This window comes from Amblyomma mixtum, chromosome 3 (genome assembly GCF_055824585.1).
Source record: "Amblyomma mixtum isolate Tamu chromosome 3, ASM5582458v1, whole genome shotgun sequence".
Lineage (NCBI taxonomy): Eukaryota > Metazoa > Arthropoda > Arachnida > Ixodida > Ixodidae > Amblyomma > Amblyomma mixtum.
The window spans coordinates 24,685,928-24,705,585 of NC_143014.1; positions in this window are offsets into that span (position 1 = coordinate 24,685,928).

Genomic DNA, 19,658 nt, shown 5'->3' on the forward strand with positions numbered 1-19,658 from the left:
ACAGTCGAAAACGGGCAGCCGCGTCCTGGTGCCGTGACCCATCAGTGAGTGGAGTGGAAACTGGATATGGCCGTCGCTTCACTAATTTCTGCGTTGTAGCGGAGCACTGCAAAACTGAAAGTTATCAAACGAGCATTTTGTGAGCAACTTTTTTGCCCCTTCGACGGACCTGTCGTTCCCACGTGGACAGCGTGGGCGGCACCTGGCACGGCTGATGCTCAACTGGGGAAAATAGACAACAAAGGGCGGCTGCAGCCTGAGGAAATTTACACCATCTGGAGACCTTTCACCTCCACTGGCACCGCACATCACGCGGCTGCCGAAGCTGCAACTTGATCCCACGTCATTAGGCACTAAAGTAAAATCAGTGGGCCACCTCGAAACGTCAGTATTGGAGCAAAAATTACAACAGCCAGTGAGGGACACCACACAGGAAGGAGGCACGACACGAGGCTGCCAGGCCTTTTCAGGTCAGTTGTCAGGCTTTTTGACCTGTCTGGTCCATCACAGTGGCATGCGCTGCGGATTGCGAAGATCCTGCCTTCTGAGGTTTGGACGCATGTGCGACTTTTCATCGACTTTTTTCGTGTGTGGTCACCTGTCTCCTTCCTGTGTGGTGCCCCTCATTGGCTGTTGTTATTTTTGCGCTATGTATCAACTAGCTCATATTCAGATCATCATGCAGGTCGATATTGTGACCGTGCTGGAAGCTACTGTCGTAGCGATGAGGAGGAGGAGGTTGCGAGGAAAAAACGGCGCTGTGTCACTATCACCACTTCAACTGCGAGCCAAGGGGGAAGGAATGAGTTAAGGCTTCCCTGCGTAAATAGCGAAACTCGGTGGGAGCTGGTCGATTTACTGATACTTCGTTAGAAAGAAAAAGTCTCAGGTGATGGGCAGATACACTCTGCCCGCCTTACAGCCATGCATTGCTTACAGCCGTGCATTATGGTCGAGCTGCAGCGCAGCAGCAGCAGCCTCACGCTTGCGACATTATCGTTGCTGTGCGGCCCGCGGCACACGCGCATTCTAACGCTATGGGAAGGTGATCACTTCAGGCTTTAACTAGTAGGTTTGAATTGCTCTAAACGCGTTATTCTTGGAAGAACGCAGCAACGAATACATGAACTTAGCTAGCCGAAGGATCTCTGTATCTTGCAGCGTCATGTTTGTTGCGAACCAAGTGATCGTCACGAGAGCGAAAATTGCTCGGTCCGTTTTAACAAGAGCGAACGTAATATCCTGGAAATCTACACTACATCGTCTGCCGTCGCTGGTACTCTCTCTCCGCCGCCCGCTACGCTGCATCAGTGCGAGCCCATCGTGTGTCCTCCCGGATCCGAGTGCCCGCGGCTCAAAAAACTACTCTCCTCGAAGAGAATCCAGGCACCTAACTCTCCTCCCGCAGCTTCCACAGCGACATGTTCCCCTCCCAATCGTAGCAGCAGACATTGCTGCTGCCGAGGAAGCGGCTGTTTGCAAACAGTCGGACCTCATGGGAGCACGTCGGCAAGGGTGCGCGGCGAAAGAAAATTGCAAACTCCTAACCAAGCCTTAGGCAGCTCAACGCGATAGCATCAGAAGTCATATAACCCTCCTTCGCAAATCCACTGGCACCATTGCGATACGTCCGTCTTGGAGCCGCTTTCTTTTTGAGATGCGCTCCTTCACCCCGCCTCCATGCCCCGTTATGCACCCTGTTACACGACTCGACGCGCCAAGCACAAGAGCAGTGAAAACTTTCCACACGCTCTGACTGCTGCGCAGCTGCCCCCCCCCCCCCCCCCAAACCCTCTCCGTGCATGACGTCATACCTCGCTCTCATTGGTTGACACTGTTGGACATCACGACCTATGCCGGCAATTAGTGTGACAACGCGCACGGCTTTTCCGGCGCGTTAAAACAAGCTTGGTTGGCAAAAGCGGTCTTTCCGGTCCGATACTGAAGTTCGGAGCGTCGTGGAGCTGTCCGACGACGTGTATTTTTTTCCATAAATTGTATATTCACTAAATCAGACAAGGCCCAAGTACGCGGTACTCCAGTGCCCGGGCCCATTAGCGATTCGCAACTGGAAAAAAAGATTTCAACTGTGTGTCAATGGACAGTCTAGAGGTATTTTCGTGTGCCTATTTAGAACGAGCCTGGCGCGTACCGCCCGGAGGCGCTGAAATCCTACGAACCGCTTGAAAATTACCTCGCAGTCGAAGTGCATGTTGGCAAAGGACTATTTCAAACTTCGGCACAGGTTACTGCATTCTAAAAGCCCTTCACAAAAGTGACTGCAGAGACCTGCTAAATGCACGTGGACGCTCGTGAGCGAAGACAGGATCGCACGCGCGAGCGCTGTGCTTGGCTGGCCCATTTCTCGACGAGGTGCGGACATTTCCTTCATTTAGAATACGTTCTGCCCCACAAACAGGACCATTGCTAGAACGTATGCCATGCAGGGTGAGTGCAGTGCGCAGTAACCAATGCGATACGCATCGTAAGAACCAGCTGTACGCAAAATAGAGAAGTAATTAAGCGCATTGAAGAAGCGTAGCTTGTTGGGCCAGTTGGTGCATGGTATGTAGAAAACCAGCGAAAAGGACGCATTCACAAGGAAGAGAAGTATACAGGACAACGCTGGAATTAAGCGCGTTTCGCACAAACTGCATATTATTTATGCACAGTACACTAATATTTAAAGCGCACTTTATTTACTCAAGCAAAACCGCTTCTCGACTAGGACACGACAGAGCTTGATCGAACGTGGCATGTAGACATTCTGGGTTAAAATGCGGCTGCACTTGAGTGGCACAGCTGCTGGCATGACCCTGCGAGCCATCTCGTGACAGAAGCTAACTTCTTGAACGCGATCTTACGCACTGGAATTAAGTACAGATGCCTACCCGTAAGTTACAGCACATTCCTCGAAAACATGCGATCCGGACCTGTGAGCGCTCGATCGGTCATGATTTCAGCACTATTCGTTTGCGAGGATAACAAGGCAAATTAAGTGCTTGCTTGATTACACAAAAATACATGGATGCACGGGTAACCAAGTAAATCTGCTTACAGCCAAATGCGCGCCGCAGATCCTGACAGCTTTTGACGCCTTTCAGCTCTTTGCACGGCTCCAAAATATGTTTTTTTGCCGGTTTTCGCTATCCCTAAAAGGATATATGCGGCTGGTCTTCTTCGATCAATCAGCGCAGTCATCCGCGCAACAACTCGGCGGCATTGAGAAAAACACACCAAATAGTTAGTTTATAATACTATAATTGTGATGTCCGGACAAATAGGATGACGGACGGGATGCGGAAGCAAGGGAAGAGGAGGACGAGGAAGAAGCCGAATAAAGCAAGGCGTTCGAACGAACGGCCGCGTCTGCCTGCTCTCCTGCTCATTATTTATAAACACTGTGGTCCAAAAAGTAAGACCATGGCAAGTGGGTATACACACATTTGCACAATGACACAAAAGACAAAAAAGAAGAAAAAATACAGCAGGCGAAGTGTCACCATCAATACTATACTACACTACTACACTACTCTAGCTACACTATCTACATTACTACACTATATTACAGCATTATTCATATATTTGAACAAGATCTCACAGTGGTGCCATTCCTGCTCATGCGCATAATAGAATATGTTGAAGCAAATAAGGGAACCAATTCAAACCACCAAGTAGATTAGCACTCTGAAAAGCACCAAATATCACCACTACGACTCAAACAGTGACAACTAATTCAGTGTTACTACATACCTAATCAGCAAGGGTTTTTCATTCTGCAATGGTTCTTTTAAATAGGAAACTTTCGCTGCACGAGACCAAATCCACTGCACCATGCCGCCAGCAGGCAGCAGCGGAATGTTTTGCCATCCAGGCCAACACGCCCTCCTTCGAAATGTCATCTGTGACGTAGGCAGGCAGAGGTCTATTCCCCTCAAAGGAGGCCTCCCAGCCAATAGCGTCAGTCTATTGCCATGACGTCGCGGCCGACCGCACTACACAGGTCTGCGAATAGCACTTGGAGCGCGCCCGCTCCCAGTGCTTCCGCTCTCGCGTATAGTTCCCAAAAGAGCTGTTATTTCCAGCAAGAATAAAATAAAATATGTAGCCACCACGTTATGTGCCTGCTGGAGTTCAACACGAAAAGGACTGACTTATTTTGTAACAGGAATAGCGTTTTAACAAAGAAAAATGAGTGCAAGTCCGGTTGAATGCACGACGTGATGGCAGTTCAGCGTAAAGCGAACGGCAGGAGGCTATGCCAGAGTAAAAAAAAAAAAAAAACATTTTATTACTGATGAAGTTGTTAAGTGCCGTGCATTTACTGCGTGATGTTATTGACTCCTGACGGCGGACAGAAAAATCGAGGAGGGCGATCGACTGCTCCGATCAGCACGCTTTTGCAACGCTTTTGCACGCTTTTTCGACGGCCTAAAGCTTCGCCGCTGCGGGCCAATACTGTTCCTGCCAGCCATGCTCTGAACACGAGCCGCGTTAAGTTCCCGGATCAGTAGCGTTTTTCTTTTCTTGTCGTGTTCTCTGTTTAAAGAAAGGATAACTTAGCGTTTCAGGAAGACATCTGTGAGGCTATGACAGGAAGGTTACAATTCATTTTGTGCAATGAACAATGGGCGCCTGCAAGTAACTCGCCGTGCCCTTCGACGGCGGCTCGCTGCCAGTGATTCCGACCCCCGAAAGAGAAGTGCTTTCACAACCAGAGTATGTGAGTGGGTAGAGGCAGTGTGCCTTACGGTTGACGGTAAAGCGAAAAAAAATTCCAATGCGCGCTGCGCAACGAGTGGTATGATGGCAAATGCAGAATGCAACAGCCATATGATTCAGTGTATTTGTCTTTTCTACTCAAGTGTTTTCACGTTAGCAAGGCGTAAATGCACTGAAAAAGTTTCTGCCGCAAAAAAAAAACCTGATCATAATTGAAGTTATAAAATGTTAACAGGGTGTACCTTAAAGAGGCGCGGCTGTATACATGAAATTACGGTAATGTTTTAGTTTCGACAATACCAGAACCAACAAATCTCTGTTATTTACCAACGCGAGCTGGGTTTTACCTGTGGGTTGTACGCGAGCTGCGCATGCGAAATTGCAAGTGCGTGCACGGGTAGGACCACTGCGCATGCGCAACAGGCGTACGTAAAACCGGTATACGACTCCGCGATACGTCTCCTGTAGGCTAAATCTCCCTAATGGCTACGGCGTCTTCCCTTACGCGCCTCATTCTTGGGGCAGTGCCATCCCCGGGCATTTGCCGGGGGAGGCGGCGAGAGCGAGCGTTTGCTGCGCTCACTTCACTGCCCGCAACGAGAAGTCCAGCGAAAGGGCGCGGGATCTCCCCGTGCGCCTGCCGCGGGAGGCGACGAGAGCGTACGACCACAGCTACGGTGCCTAGAATACCACACCCACTCGCGACGCTGGCCGGATCCCAAAGAGGCGCTCACTGGCTCTGCGTGGTTCCGTGTACCCATTGCTGCTTCTGCTAGAGTAATGACTCTAGCTTCTGCTTCCCCCCGAGGGACGTTACCCCTCGCCCAGCTGGTGCGGTCCTCATGACGCATGATAGTGATGATGATCTGCCGCGTCGAGACGGAGGGGGGAAACAAGTTTTCCATAACACAGATTTTTCTTGAGACTGCAGTGAAACCTTCACACCAGCCACACTACCATTGTTATGCTTCGGCTTATTCCACTGCATTCCAAGAAAATTTTTTACTCACACCACAAAGGCTGGAATGGTGTTCGACCTGGTCTTTCACCGAGCTGTGTTTACTGGTCTTCAAACTGGACACTGCAGAAACCCATGCAGCAAATGATGCTACTCGGAACTTTCTTCCCCACCCCTCTTGATGTTGTTGAGGGGGGGGGGGGGGGGGGAGAAAATGTTGATTATGATAATATATTGCAGAACGCCTTCCAGGTTGGACTTGCTTGATCACAAGTCAACTTCAGGAGCATTAACTGTTTATTTAGACAGACAAAAAGACAAATACAACAGAACGTAAGAACAACAAAAAAAAAACTATATACAGATGAGTGCCTCGCAGATAGACCCCCAAAACAGCCTCTTTTAATCCCTGTCTCACCACACTCAGTGGGGACCACAACCAACAGGGTAACTTCCAAACCGCTCATTCGATCCAAGCTGAGGGAAAGGACGACACAGTAAATCAAAGATATAGGAAAAAGATGTCTTCCCCATCCAATGCTACATAAGTAAATTCATTCTCCTCTAGTTAAGCCAATACACTCGCTTTCCTACACTTCGACCTATTTACGAACTAGTAAACACCCAAGTTCGTCATTACTTTGTAATCACTGAAAAAAGTCAGCGACCCTCGCATGCACAGTCAGTGGGCGGACACAGCCTGTCCGTAAAAGCGCGTCTCTCGTGCCTCCACTGCCTGTGCGTATCACTTCACAATGGCGTGTGCCAACGAGCGGTCATTGTTACCTGCGAAGTTATCGTAGGGAACCGACTTGCGGACGATACGCCATCCCGTAAACCCGCGAAAGACAACATCCGCAACCGGCGGCGGTTCCGTCGTGTTGGGACGAAAGGACGCAACGCTGGTTCCGCGCCAGGTAGCGTTTACGGTGCGGACAATAACAAAGGATGCCACTCTCGGTTTCATGGAATACGGCACTCCTCGAAGGCATCTCCATACACCGCCAAGCGCGCTGACTATGGTCCTCAGTAGTGGCTGGGACTCATCTCTTTGCTCTGCTCACAGATTTGACAGTGCAGCCATGGAGCGAGAACACGCACGCACAGACACGGACGCTCAAGCACGTGGCGCCTCGTGCGTAAGCGGGGCTCCGAACTGACGAGCAACAGCTTAAATAACAAACTAAATTAGTCTAATAAAGTGCTTATTCTCTCACTCACCTCATAAAACAATGCAATCTTATCTGCATAACGTGTCCATTGAGAACTTTCCTAACTCTTTATCTCGAGCAAATACCAAAGCAGGTTCACAAAATAGTTGCGTTTTGCCTGATTTGCACACTGCGCAGAAGCTGCCTCTGCATAGCTTTATTATTGCAAATCATAGCTAGACGCGCACGAGCCCATCTGTGTCATTTCCTTTGCGCTTGTCTTGTACGCTTTGTTAAGCTAAGCAATGCCGAAACTTCCACAACATGATTTGGCGAAAATTGTATGCGCGTATGCTAGCACTTGTGACTTTAATGTGCGTGTATGTCTCGTGATCCCTCATCTGGAGTGGCCAGGCAGGTATGTTACCGGGCTAACATTTCCAGTTTCCATATGAATAATGCCTCCTTCTCCTCTATGATGTGACTAAATTACGCATTCAGTTCTTTCGTCGTGAAAGAGTCAGACAACGGCTGCAGTGATCTACTTACACTGACGGCAGTGGAATACGTGGAAAAGCATAAATCTGCACACACTGCTAATTTTAATCACAGAGTTGCAGTCTTGCTTACAAGAGTTGTTTTTGTGTAAAGTGGGAGTAGAGAGGATTACCATTTTTGTGCATAAATTTCTAAGAGGAGGCCACAAAACAAGACTTTTGTTTGCCTAAGCAGATGCTGCCATTCTAGCATTGTCCAAATTCATATAGACTCCCTAAGGTATAAAGAAACAAAGTAGGCACACCCAAGGCAAAAATCTTCTAGAAATTTATACTCCGTTTCATACATAGCAGTCGACGCTGCTAAAGCTAGCGCGACTGTTGGCGCAGGCTAAGTCCGCGCGCAAACAGTAGTTCGCCATAAAACCAAAGCGAACATGCATATTTCGTTGAGACAAATCTTACGTGCCGCGACTGGCACCTCCTTGACTTCTCTTTACCTCGTGCCACATTTTCGTAATGCGACTCGTTGAGACTTCGAAAAGAAAAAGTACACGTGGCGTTATGATACGAGCTTGGTAGGGCGAACCGCTCCTACTCAATCCGCGCCCAAAAAGTAGTTCCCCCTCGGTGAAAATTATGGCCAGAGAGCCCGCATATTGGGCGCCTGACAGCTTCGACCATGATTTTAAATGCTACCATATTGTTTTATAGCGCTCTTTATTTTGGTCCAAACAGTGACCAGAGTTTCGAAAAGAACGAATGATACATGGCGGAGTAATATGGTTTCCCGGAAGCACTACTTCTGCAACCTCCGCAGCGTTGTCTGCTATGCATGAAACGGAGTATAGGTTAAAGACAAAAAGTCATTTTAATGTAAGGTACGCCTAAAGTGAACTTTGCCAGCCTGAAAACCAAACTGCCAATGAAATAAGTTATATTTTGTTTTGCTTTCTGAGTGACAAATACGATATCCACAAATATTATATAGAACAAGTGGTGCGAAACGCTCACTTTTCTCTGCTTTTTTAATTGGGAATGAGAATCATCGTTACAATCACATTGACTTTTTTCTGGTCAGAAAAATTTACTCTTAAACACCACTGCAAAGCTATACAAGAAAATATGTATGTATGCCCCACGCATAATTAAAAGGCTTATTTTTCATTTCATTTTATTCTGCGACATCGTAGCTCCAATCCTAGAAATCCATTTTTTTTAAATATCCTTGCGGTAGTAGGGTTTGCTTGAGATAACCAGAAAATATGGTCAACGTATCCTGTTTCCCTGACTATACGAATTTTAGCTATGTTAGTTGCTGTGTAAGGAAACGCGCCTCTCGAAACTCCGTAGTGGCGCGTCTGTTCCCTTTAGCAAAACACAATAAATGAAACGGCGGAAAGCAACTGCGACCGGGTTTATATAACGCCAATCATGGTTCCAAGTGAAGTGGGCGGTCGCGCAGACAACACCACGAAGGACTAGAACCAAGATGGCGCTTGGCTATTTCCGGTAAACGCGCGCGTGCGCAGTGGGATTTGTGAAATCAGTCGATTCGTGACAAAACTTTCAACATCGCAGGCGATCTTAATAATCTAAAGGATGTCGTGGCAAACGGTACGTATTTGGACCAATTCAATCCAAGAGACTAGAAATTACGCCACTCCGCGATCGCGTACATCTTCTCGTTCGATCGCTATGCATGCTCACGCAACGGCCTACAATTTCTACCCGCCGATTTCTGCCGCAAACTAACAGATGGGTGCCTGTTCTGAAGGCTACGCTGCCCCAAAATTTACGTGCAATAAGCATTTTAAAACGACGACGCGATTCTTATTTCGAAATCTCGATCAGGCTAAGCACATCGAATAGAGCAAACCAGGCTGCAGTGCAGGGAGCACTACAGGCTGCTAATAACTGTCCGTAATTGCAACAGGGATAATCTCATGTTCTAAACATCTAAGATTACATAATTAAAATTTTTAGTCAGTTACTCAATATAGCAGACAGCAATGGTTTTCAATTGCTGGAAAAGAAAAATAATTGCACTTGCAGCCTCTCCCAAGCATTTGCACAGTAGTTGCCACTGTAATATGTAAACAGGCCTCCTCCGTGACTCCCTACTGACTGTGATTAGAAAAGACATGCTTATCTATTCAGTGTATAAGGTGTGTGTGTTGGATTGTGCACGCATTAAAAAATCACATTTTATCACACTGCAGTTGAACACGAATGCAAATGCACGTGAGAAATTATGACGTTTCCAACTATTTGGAACATGTAAAATCAGTTGTAAATAAAGTAGTTCTGCATTTCACTTAACATTGACAACGCAATGGTACTGATTTATTTTTTTCGTGTTTTTCAGGCCATTATGAAAGCCAAAATAGAAATAGCACAGTGTAGTTGCAAAGGAGGCGGAGGAGGGGGGGGGGGGGGGGGAGGTGCATCACTCGACTAAAGTGCACGGCTTCGTTCTGCACAGTGACAGCGCGCCGTAAGTTGTCTTTTAACAGTCTTTACTGAGCTTGCATTGCAGTTTCACAAGCCAGAATGCAGCGTTGAAAACAAGTGTGGGAAGTTCTGCTGAAGGCCAGTTATTTTTGGTATGTACAGAACAAGCTGAATATAATCTTCGCGACTCCAAAGCGTTCTCAAGTGTACTTCTGACTGCAATACAAAGTGGGTGCCCAGTATGGCATAAAAGTCTGCACATGCAGGTCTCGTTAATGTAAACATAATGAGATGTTGGAGCCAGTAAACTGGTTTGCAGGTAGAGCGAATGCAAGAACCAATTCTAAAGGTTTACATATTAACTGGTTCTGGCTTAGTCTGAGAAAGGCTACTTCGTATAGTCAGTGAAGCAGGATGTGATGACCATATTTTCTGGTTATCTCTTGCTAACCCTATTATCTCAAGCGGAATTTGTAAAATAGGATTTCTGGTATGAGTGCTATGATGTTTCAGAATAAAATGAAATGAAAATAAACCTTTTAAATATGTAGCGGGCATGTATGCATATGTTCACTGATATAGCTTTAAAGCAAAATTTAAGAGTTACTTTCGCTGATCAGTAAAATGCAGTATGACTGATTTCAACGGTAACCAGTTCCCACTATAGCAAGCCAAAGTGAGCATTACTAATACTTAACTGATGTTCGTACCACTTAATATATGTAGAATTTTGGAGTGTGCTATTAGTTGTCGACTATCAACACCTTCAGAAAATATACCTATTGCAATGTCAGTCTGTTTTTCAAGGAAAGAAATGAACTGAGGCGTCGATATGCATCAGAAAGTTGTAAAAGACCCAGATAGAGTTAGGCCGAAGAAAGGCGAAAAAAAACAGAAAAGCCACGATGACTTTAGTCTTTTACTGGCATCTCTTTGGTAAAACTTGAAGTGGAAGGATTTTGGACTTGAGATGAACTAACAACCCATTTACCACTCTCGTGAATATATAGAATTCACATGCATAAGCATACACGCGTAGCATTCTCACTGGGCCAGGTTATGCAGTCTGCGCGTTGCTTGGCAAATGAGATGATAAGAGACAAGCACAATAATTGGCGCAATAATGCATGCTTAGCTTGCAGTGCACGAGATTAGCTTACTAGACGTAGCTTGCGCATACTGCGCAATTTAGACTAAACGCAACCTAGGCCTGACTTCCCAGTTTAATCGAAGCACGGCCATCTTGCCCTGGCGAAGACTACGAGGGGCCTGAGCCGCCACGTAAAAAAAAAAACAGCTAATAGCTGCAATACGGTCGCCGGCCGGACCCGAAGTTGAAACAAAAGTCGAAGTTGAACCAACTTTTCCCCGGTCACCGGACCGGCCAGACGCCTATTGTCTGGCCTGTGCGCTCCGTCGCCCGCACGCTGGCTGACCTGCACGAAAAAAGATCGTACAATGGCTTTTAGTCAGACGGCAGTACCAGGCGCGCCATTCAGAACGCTGGAATCGTCCTGCTCGGTCGCAAGCTGCCAACGGATCGTACAGCACCTCTTCCGCCCCATGTGAGCACGCCAACGTCGCAAGGACCCATATGCATACACCTCAGAAACGATCGCACGGAGGTCTTCAGAGGAGTGACAGTGCTGCGTGCGCCAATCGAAATTCTGGAACCGTCCGGCTCGCCTCCAAGCAACATACTGATCGTAAAGCACCCCTTCTGCACCACGCCCCCATACGGACGCTAAACGTGCGGCCTGCACAATTGCGGATACGATTGAAAAACGATTGTGCAACGGCTTAAAGTGATCGGCCTGTTTTGAAACAGCTCGGCACTTACATCCTGCTGACTGAGGTGAGACGACAATATCAAAAATTGGTGTTGTCGAAAGTATGCCAGGACTGGCGCTTGCATAATACGGGTTCCGAACTGTTGAAAACTATATGCCTGCTGGTCTGACCAAACTCATGCTGTCTTTGTTCAAAAGTTGTCTAAAGCGCCGACACAGCGGACATATTGGGAACGAGGCACGCCTCAGGGTTCTTAAAATTGGAAATTATTGTGCATTTGTATTGCTGATACTTGTAGAATGTGTTCCATTGTCTCGGGCCCCAGGCAGAATTCATCTGCGGTGAGTACACAGCCCATGTAGAGTACTCAAAGTTGCAAGAAGGTGCGCTTTTCGTTCTTCAAGTTACGCTCTTTGCAACATCCCAGCATATAGACAACTTGTTATCATTGTCCTGGTGTGTTACTCCCCGCAGTAAAATGTTGCCCATAACAACGGCTCCACCAGCCTACCCATCAGATGCACTCAAAGTGATTTTTCGTCCTTTCGAGAGTAACGACGACGAGCAAAGGGACGGATGGAGCGACCAACGACATCGTTTTAAGTCCCCGCTCTTATGCGCTTTAATGGCATGTTAGCTGCTTACTAAGTTGTGGCCTTTCGCGCTCGAAATCTGCGGGAGTACGCAACAAGCAAAAGAAATATAATGTGATAAGGTTGTTCATGAAGAAAGGCACCGTTGCCATCCCTGCGGAGGCCAAGACTACTGCTTCAAGACAGGCTTAGTGGCATCAGAGCGATCGACAACTCAGAATGAGGCAATGTGTATACGGCGCTTCTCGAAACGTGTATGGAGGTGAGTTGAGGTGTGTGCGTGAAGGATATATGCAGTTTTATTAAGTTGCTGTAAGTACACACATTTATACTATCTGGAAACGAACCAGAGCGTTAAGTGGCAAATGGCCGGTCGTCTTCCCGGCACCGTGCACTCGACGCTGCCCGGCGTAGTGTCTTCGTTCTGGGCGGAAAGACGACACCATGCATACAACTACGGCGGCGGCGAGGAAAGAAGACCGCCCAAATATGGCAACGTAAGGCATCGAGTGAACGTTACCAGGATCACGGCAGCGCCGGCTGCCAAGCACCGGGTATCAAAACACCCCGGGGTCGATCACACTTTCTGCGCGAAGAACGATGTCAGAAGTGCGTCGTCTGTTTTGATACTTTTCAAAGCCGGCGCTGCGGAAGCATAGGATAATGAAACATACGCGTAACGCACGAATAATAGCAATACGTTCGATAAATCGCGACTGAATTCTTATAAGAAAACAGCAAGAACTGCTGACGGGCCTTTTCAAATTCGCGCCTGCAGACAACAAGATGCTTTACTACCCTCTCCTATGCACAAACGGTTCGGCTTCTGCTAAATACGGTCTTCCCAAGATCCACACGCCTGGGTCACCCTACGTCCGATCGCAGACTTCACAAGGTCGCACCCGCATCAACTTTAGGGTTACCTACAAGACGTGCTGACCCTTCTGCCGGAAGGACCACGACGTACGTTGGGAACTCTTTAACCTATGTTGAAAAATGCGTGACCTGGAGTTAGACGCAAAGACACACTGGTCTCCTTCGACGTCATGGCGCTCCTCACCAGTATCCCGCTTGATGTAGCCGCCACGTAGGAGGAAGTATCGAAAAGAAGCAGGCTGGCAAGCCGTACTCTTTATGGCGTTCCGTACTCTCATGGCGTCCATTCGGTCCCTTGTCATTGGTCACTCAGATATACCCGCGGCTTTCTATTGACCAGGCCATTGGGTGGTTGGCGATCGCAACTCGCCATTGGCTGCATATTGCAGACAACGGTAGCCAATGGTGAGGTCCGGTCGGCAACTGCCCAATGGCCGCGTCGCTTTCCAGAGAAGCTTGAAAGCCTCGGGTATATCTGAGTGACCAATGACAGGGGATCGAATAGACGCGAAATGGAATGGACAATAGAAAATAGGCAGCTTATAGAATACTGTTCCCGATTAGCACTTTTCAGGAGTTATCGGCTAGAGACATTGCCTGAGCGGAAATCATGCCCACACCGGTGAGACAGGAAAATACCCCTGACGCGACGCATAAAGGATCATCATGCGGGATGTGAACAACGACAAGAATGCAACAAATGCGCTCGTGTGCCACCCACACTGTCCTGGCCACCGGATCCGAAATATTTCGTCGCCGCACCCTGTTTCCTAGCAAAATGGGCCGACGATTTCATCTTAGGAGGGAAAATGTTTGGGCATTTCGGTTCGTCGTCACACAGAAAGTACACCGCAGTAACTAGAGAGGACGAGGCGAAGGCAGGACAAGTGCCACTGTTAACGAAGGTATTTATTGCGGGTCCGCAGCATATATATACACATACCTATAGTTCGCAAGGGGAAAGCAGGGCAACTAGAGCGTACGGCCAGGTCTCGGCCTCTATGTTCTACCTGCAGGTAAAGAGGGCGGGTTTGCTGTACTCAGGAAATATATTTTGTACACTAAGACCCCGGAAGCTGTTCAAGCTTTCTTTAATCTACACTGCAAGGTTCCGCTGAATGGAGTCAAATCGCAAGCTAAGAATTTGTGCGAACAGCTAAACCTGATGAACGTTGCTAAGCAAATTGTGAGCAGTGGTTGCGACTCTCTGCAAAAGTTTATCTCGGCTAAGACTCATAAGATAGAATGTCATTTTCCCGTGAACGTATCAGAATGGGGTGCGTGGCAGATGTGTCTCGCCGACTTCTTGCAAATTAAGCTGAAACTGCTTGAAGTGGGCGACCAGTTCATGACGAAAGATTCCGCTGCCGTTATTGATTTCCTTAGATCAAGTGACAACAAAAGCCTAACTGTCTTTTCCGTCAACACAAAAGATTTGTTTTATTCTTTGCCAAATGACGGTGTGCTTTCTTGCATTGAGGCTACAATCGATGAATACGGCGCAGTTGATTCTCAAAACGACTGTGGCATGCGTACGAGTGGTTTTGTAGTTTTTATCGTGCTGCCTGACGTCTACCTTTGTTGCCTTTGAGAAGGACATTTACCTGCAAAAGGAGGGTGTTTGCATAGGATCGCGCACCGCACCTATTTTAAGTGATTTGTTCTTAGCTTGTTGCGACAAGGCTCTTTTTGAGCGGCTGGAAGATCTCAGGGTTTTAAGACTTTTTCGGCGCGTTGATGACTTTTGAATTGTTTTCGATACATCTGTTTTTATTGACCCTTTTGTCAACACTCGTCTAGACGATTCATTTGCTCTTTCTGACCCTGTTGTCTCGAGTATTTGGGCCTCTTTTCATGCATATACTTTCAAGCATAATTTCAACTTCAAATTTCCCGAGCAGAATAGCATCAGGCTTTTCGATCTGCGGCTGTGTTTTAAAGATAACGTGTGTTTGTTGCATGAGCCAAGAGCGAACAAGCCTGCCCTGCCATACAGTTCTGCGCACTCAAAGCTGGTTAGAGGAATATTGTGCTTTCCGTCTTCTCTAGTGCTATCTGCGAGTCATGCGAACATACTGTTGAAGAAAGTCTTCAATCGCAGGTGGCTCGTTTGGAGGCGGCTAGTTACCCTAAGCACATGACTGTTTCTGTTGCCGAGGGCCTGCATCGCACACGGAAATCTGAGTCTGCATGAATGACGAGCAGAGACAGAAAACAAGAGAAAATAAAAAGAAAGGAGAGTGAAAGAGAGCCTACGTGCATGGGATCTCGCAGAATCTAAGAAAGTGGGTCAACGTTCTGGCGATGAAGTCTTCTTCACCGCGCCTGAGAACCTCATGAGTCTGTGTAGGTTAACTTGCCCAACGCGCACGCGAAAACCGGTTTGCACTGTCGAACACAGGGATGCCTTTGTACCTTGCCAGAGGGGTGTCGTCTACAAAATTTCACTTTCTTGTGGAAGGCACTATATAGGCCAAACTTTAAAGTGTTTGAATTTCCGGCAGCAAGAGCACTCTAAGGAAGTCAGCAACATTGCCATTGAAGGACAGCTAGCTGCCCTTTCTCCATTTCCATGGGCTTTTTGTAGCCTATGCAAACTCTGTTATCATTCAGAGAAGCGTCTTCGTCGTTGTAATGCGTGCAGGCGAACTTCAGTTTGAACTCAGTTTCCCTCTAAAAGCACAACCAGGAGATGCAAAAATTCAGGGGGCACTTTGACTGTCTAAAGTGCGTAGAGGCGAAGGCGTTTTCCCCACCACTTTGCCTATGTGGCACTGGTGACGTCACCACTGGATGACGTCACACATAATTGACGAAGAAATGACAAATTACTAATTAATGACTAATTACTGAGTAGTCACTAAGCACTAATTGACTGCTAATTAATGGCGCTTAAGCTTCGCCTTTAGGAGTGGAACGCGACAGCGTTTTGTAGCGCTGCCAGGGAGTCTACGGAACGCCACCATCCGTTCGGCGCGATGCCTTGCCCTTTGAACGCAACGCTTTTTGAGGAAAGGAAATGGCGCTGTAATTCTCTGTCATCTGGGTGGACACCTGAACCGCACCGTACAGGAAGGGAGGAAGTGGGAGTCAAAGAAGAAAGAGGGGCCGTAATGAAGAAACTGAAAATTCTATTTGAGTAAAGGAAATTTCGCAGTAACTGCCTCACATATCTCGGTGAACACCCGTCAAAACGCGGACACATCTGTCGACACGGCTGCCGACACGGACGCAGAAACGGCTGCTGACACGGATTGCTAACGACAGCATGAGGCATTGAAGGCTTTCGCCTTAATATTCACGAATATTAGAAGAACTCAAGGCCAATGTGCGCGAAATCATTCCTGGGACTCAGTAACCAGCAGGGAGGCTTCAACGTTTCGGGAATTTGCATTCAGATTTGCGTAAGTACGACATGCGGTCTCCTATAATTTTGAAAGAAAGCATTAAACGCAGCGAATTGGTGAAGGGCTTCATATAAACGTGAAGGAAATGGGGCAGGTATGTTTTAGCGGATTTGTTTATCACGATTTTTGCATTCTTAAAATTACATTACGAACCATTTCGATAAATAAAGGATCATGTGCATTCTTCGTGTATTCATGCTCGCGTATTGTAGCACGTGGACGTTCTGACCACTCTTGCAAAGTTGAAAATAACCACCACTGTGATCGAAAGTAGCATTTCGTGAGTGACATCCCCAGCTTGTTCGATATTCCCGTCGCCAGACAACACAACCGTGAATGTTTGAGTTTGCTGGCGCGTACTGCAGCAGAGAGAACGCCTGCCGTTCTCTCGGAGTTTCGATGTGTTTTTGTTCAGCTGAATCGAGTTAGTCCCGCGCTGAAAACCCCTCCCGCTATTCCTTCCGACCGGCGCGAGCAGTGGCGTCGCCGTCAAGGTGCTCCACCGCCTCGTCAAGCAGCGCTCACCGCACCCGACCTCTCCCCGCGTGCGCCTCTCAGCGTCGAGCTCTCCCGGCTCGCAACGCGCGCTCCTCGGGCGTGCGAACCCTTTCCCTCGGCTCCTCTTCGCCGACGTGCGCGCGCAGCGAGCCACGCCTCCTCGGGCTCTCCACACTCGGCGCGCCCGGGGCTCGGCGGGGGTTCAAATCGTGTGGCGAGCTGCGCCGGTGCGCCAGTGTTCAGTGGCGCGCAGACGTCGCCGCCGTCTCCCGCGCGAGCAGCACGAGGTCTCCGTCGTCGCACGCATCTCCTCCACGCCCGCCACGGTGAGCGCGCACCTGTTGCGCCGCGAGTTTTCCACTTGTCCTTGCTGCAACGATGCCTCTGGTGCACCCGAAATGTCCCCGCCAGCAACAGTCCCCGAGAATGCGGAGTCTTGCTGGCTGGTGGAATTTCGCGGGGGAACGCATTGGAGGGGGGTACCAAATTCGTGGCACGTTCGGCAAGTCATAGTTGCTCACGCAAAAATCACAGTGTTGATGCCGTTGCGTGCGGCGGCACTTGTGCTGTTTTCGCCCAGCTCGTGCCTGTTGTGTCAAGACATTTTATTCCGCGATGCCTGTGCAACGCAGTGCTCCATGCCATGTGCGCGGCGCTCTGCTGCGTGGTCGCTCTCCGAGTTCGCAAACTGTCGCCGGCAGTTTGGTGCATACGATATGCTACGTCGCCAAGCACACTCAGTTGAACAACCACAGGCAACCCTTTTTGGATGCCAGTTTCAGTTACAAAAAATAATTCCCTTGCCGTTTTTCTATGCATCCTAGAATTGATGTACGTAGCCTGATTGTGTCTTCATGAATTACGCAATGCAACATTAAATCTCAAGCGATATGGATTGGATGTAAAAATATTGAATTTCCTTAAAAGGTTCGGCCTTTCATCAACTTTCGACGGTGGGTGCACATACGGCTGAAGTGTGTATGTGTGGATCAAGTTGGGAAATCTTTGTCTTAGGTACGGTCAACTTTTTCCGTATGTCCGTATTTTGTCTGTACAGAGAGCTAGTGACGCTTTTATTCTGCCACCTGCTGGAAGTAATAAAACATATCTGAGGTTTCATATAGCGCTGAGTATGCTCAAGAACTCCTAATAGCGCAGTGTTACTCTTGTTGCCCCCTCATTTTTACTAATTACGATATTTATAGCTGGAACCTGGCAAGGCGGGCCGAAAGCCGCCGGAATAACCTACATTTGTACATATACTACTCTCATGGACAAAAGTATTCGGGTTCGCGGTAAAAAAAAAAAATGGTCGATGAAAAGCATAGAAGCGAGCTCCATCTTCTTGAACAAATACATACTGACTGCCTAGCGATGCACCCCGGGTGCAATGAATTATTTTCCGCAAATCCACCTTTTGTGCATGGCTGTACATAGGGGTTCATTGCGCGCTGGGCATTATACGGACGAAAATTAGGTTTGCTTCAGGCGTTGGCGCTGCGGGTTCGAGTGATGAGCAGTAATGGCATTCGAAGGTTTCTTTTTGTTGATACATAGTGCATCTGAAGGCAGCACTTACTTGCTCTGGCTTGAGAAGAAAAGCAGAAGCCGGAGAAGACTGATCTGATGTCGACAAAGTCCTCTCATATCAGATGGCTGATGGATCTTGAGCGGGTATCTGATGTCAGACATCTCATAGCAGAGTACCTGTCCTGACTTTTCTCGCGAAGTCCGTGTTTCTGGAGTCAAACGCGAGAGCGGATCCACTGCCGACCGCCTCGTGGAGCCAGATCGTACCGCCAGCAGCACGCTTTGAAAATAGCGCCTCTGGGCCTCGGCCGCTGCGTTTGAGACAGTGTCAGGGCGGAAGCAAGGTTGTCTCCAACCGCCGCAAACACACCGTACAGTGTTGTCTCGAACCCAGCTCTCAGCGGCTCTAATGTCAGTGCACACCGCGCACTCGAGCGTTCGTGTTAAGCATGCTGTCGGCGGTACGCGGCAAAGCGTGATGCTTCGCTCATGACAGCGGGAAAAGAAAAGGCACGATTTTGCAGCAGTGCTGCGCCCATTATAAAGCGGACCTTTGTCGATTACGTGACTTTCGAGCTGGTTTGGGCGCGCCGGTTTAGATTTATTCGCCCTCTCAAGCGGAACGCACGATGAAAACTTGGCCGACTGTCGTTACCGACTAGAGCCACAAAATGCGACGCCTCAAGCGTCTACACAGGGGCGGTCGCCGGAAACACATTCGTCTGCGTCATAACCCTTGGCTGTCGAGGTGGCCGGCCACACAGCCTTTTTCTCTGAGGCACTGTTGCCGAGTGCTGTCGACACTCTCCTCCTGTTCTCTGAACAAACGTGACTCCTCTTCTGACACCATTCGTATTCATTTATAAGCAGGGAAAGCTCCACCATGCATAGATCGAAAGACGATATTCTTCAGGAAGACTGCAGAGCGTGACATCGCTTCAACATTATTAGCTGAAGGCGCTTTCGTGCATCTGCTGACTTGCATAAAAGCGCCGAAGCCATACAGTGTGTGTGATGAAACCTGTATAGAGAGCAGAAAGAAAACAAATGGCATCACTAATCTGCAGCTGCAAGATTGACAGTATAGAACTAGTGCAGTTCTCGACATGCAGGACCTAGAACTGTGACACGAATGGACGACGCTTTTCTTTTCGTCTAAAGTGTCGCTCCAGCGGCGCACT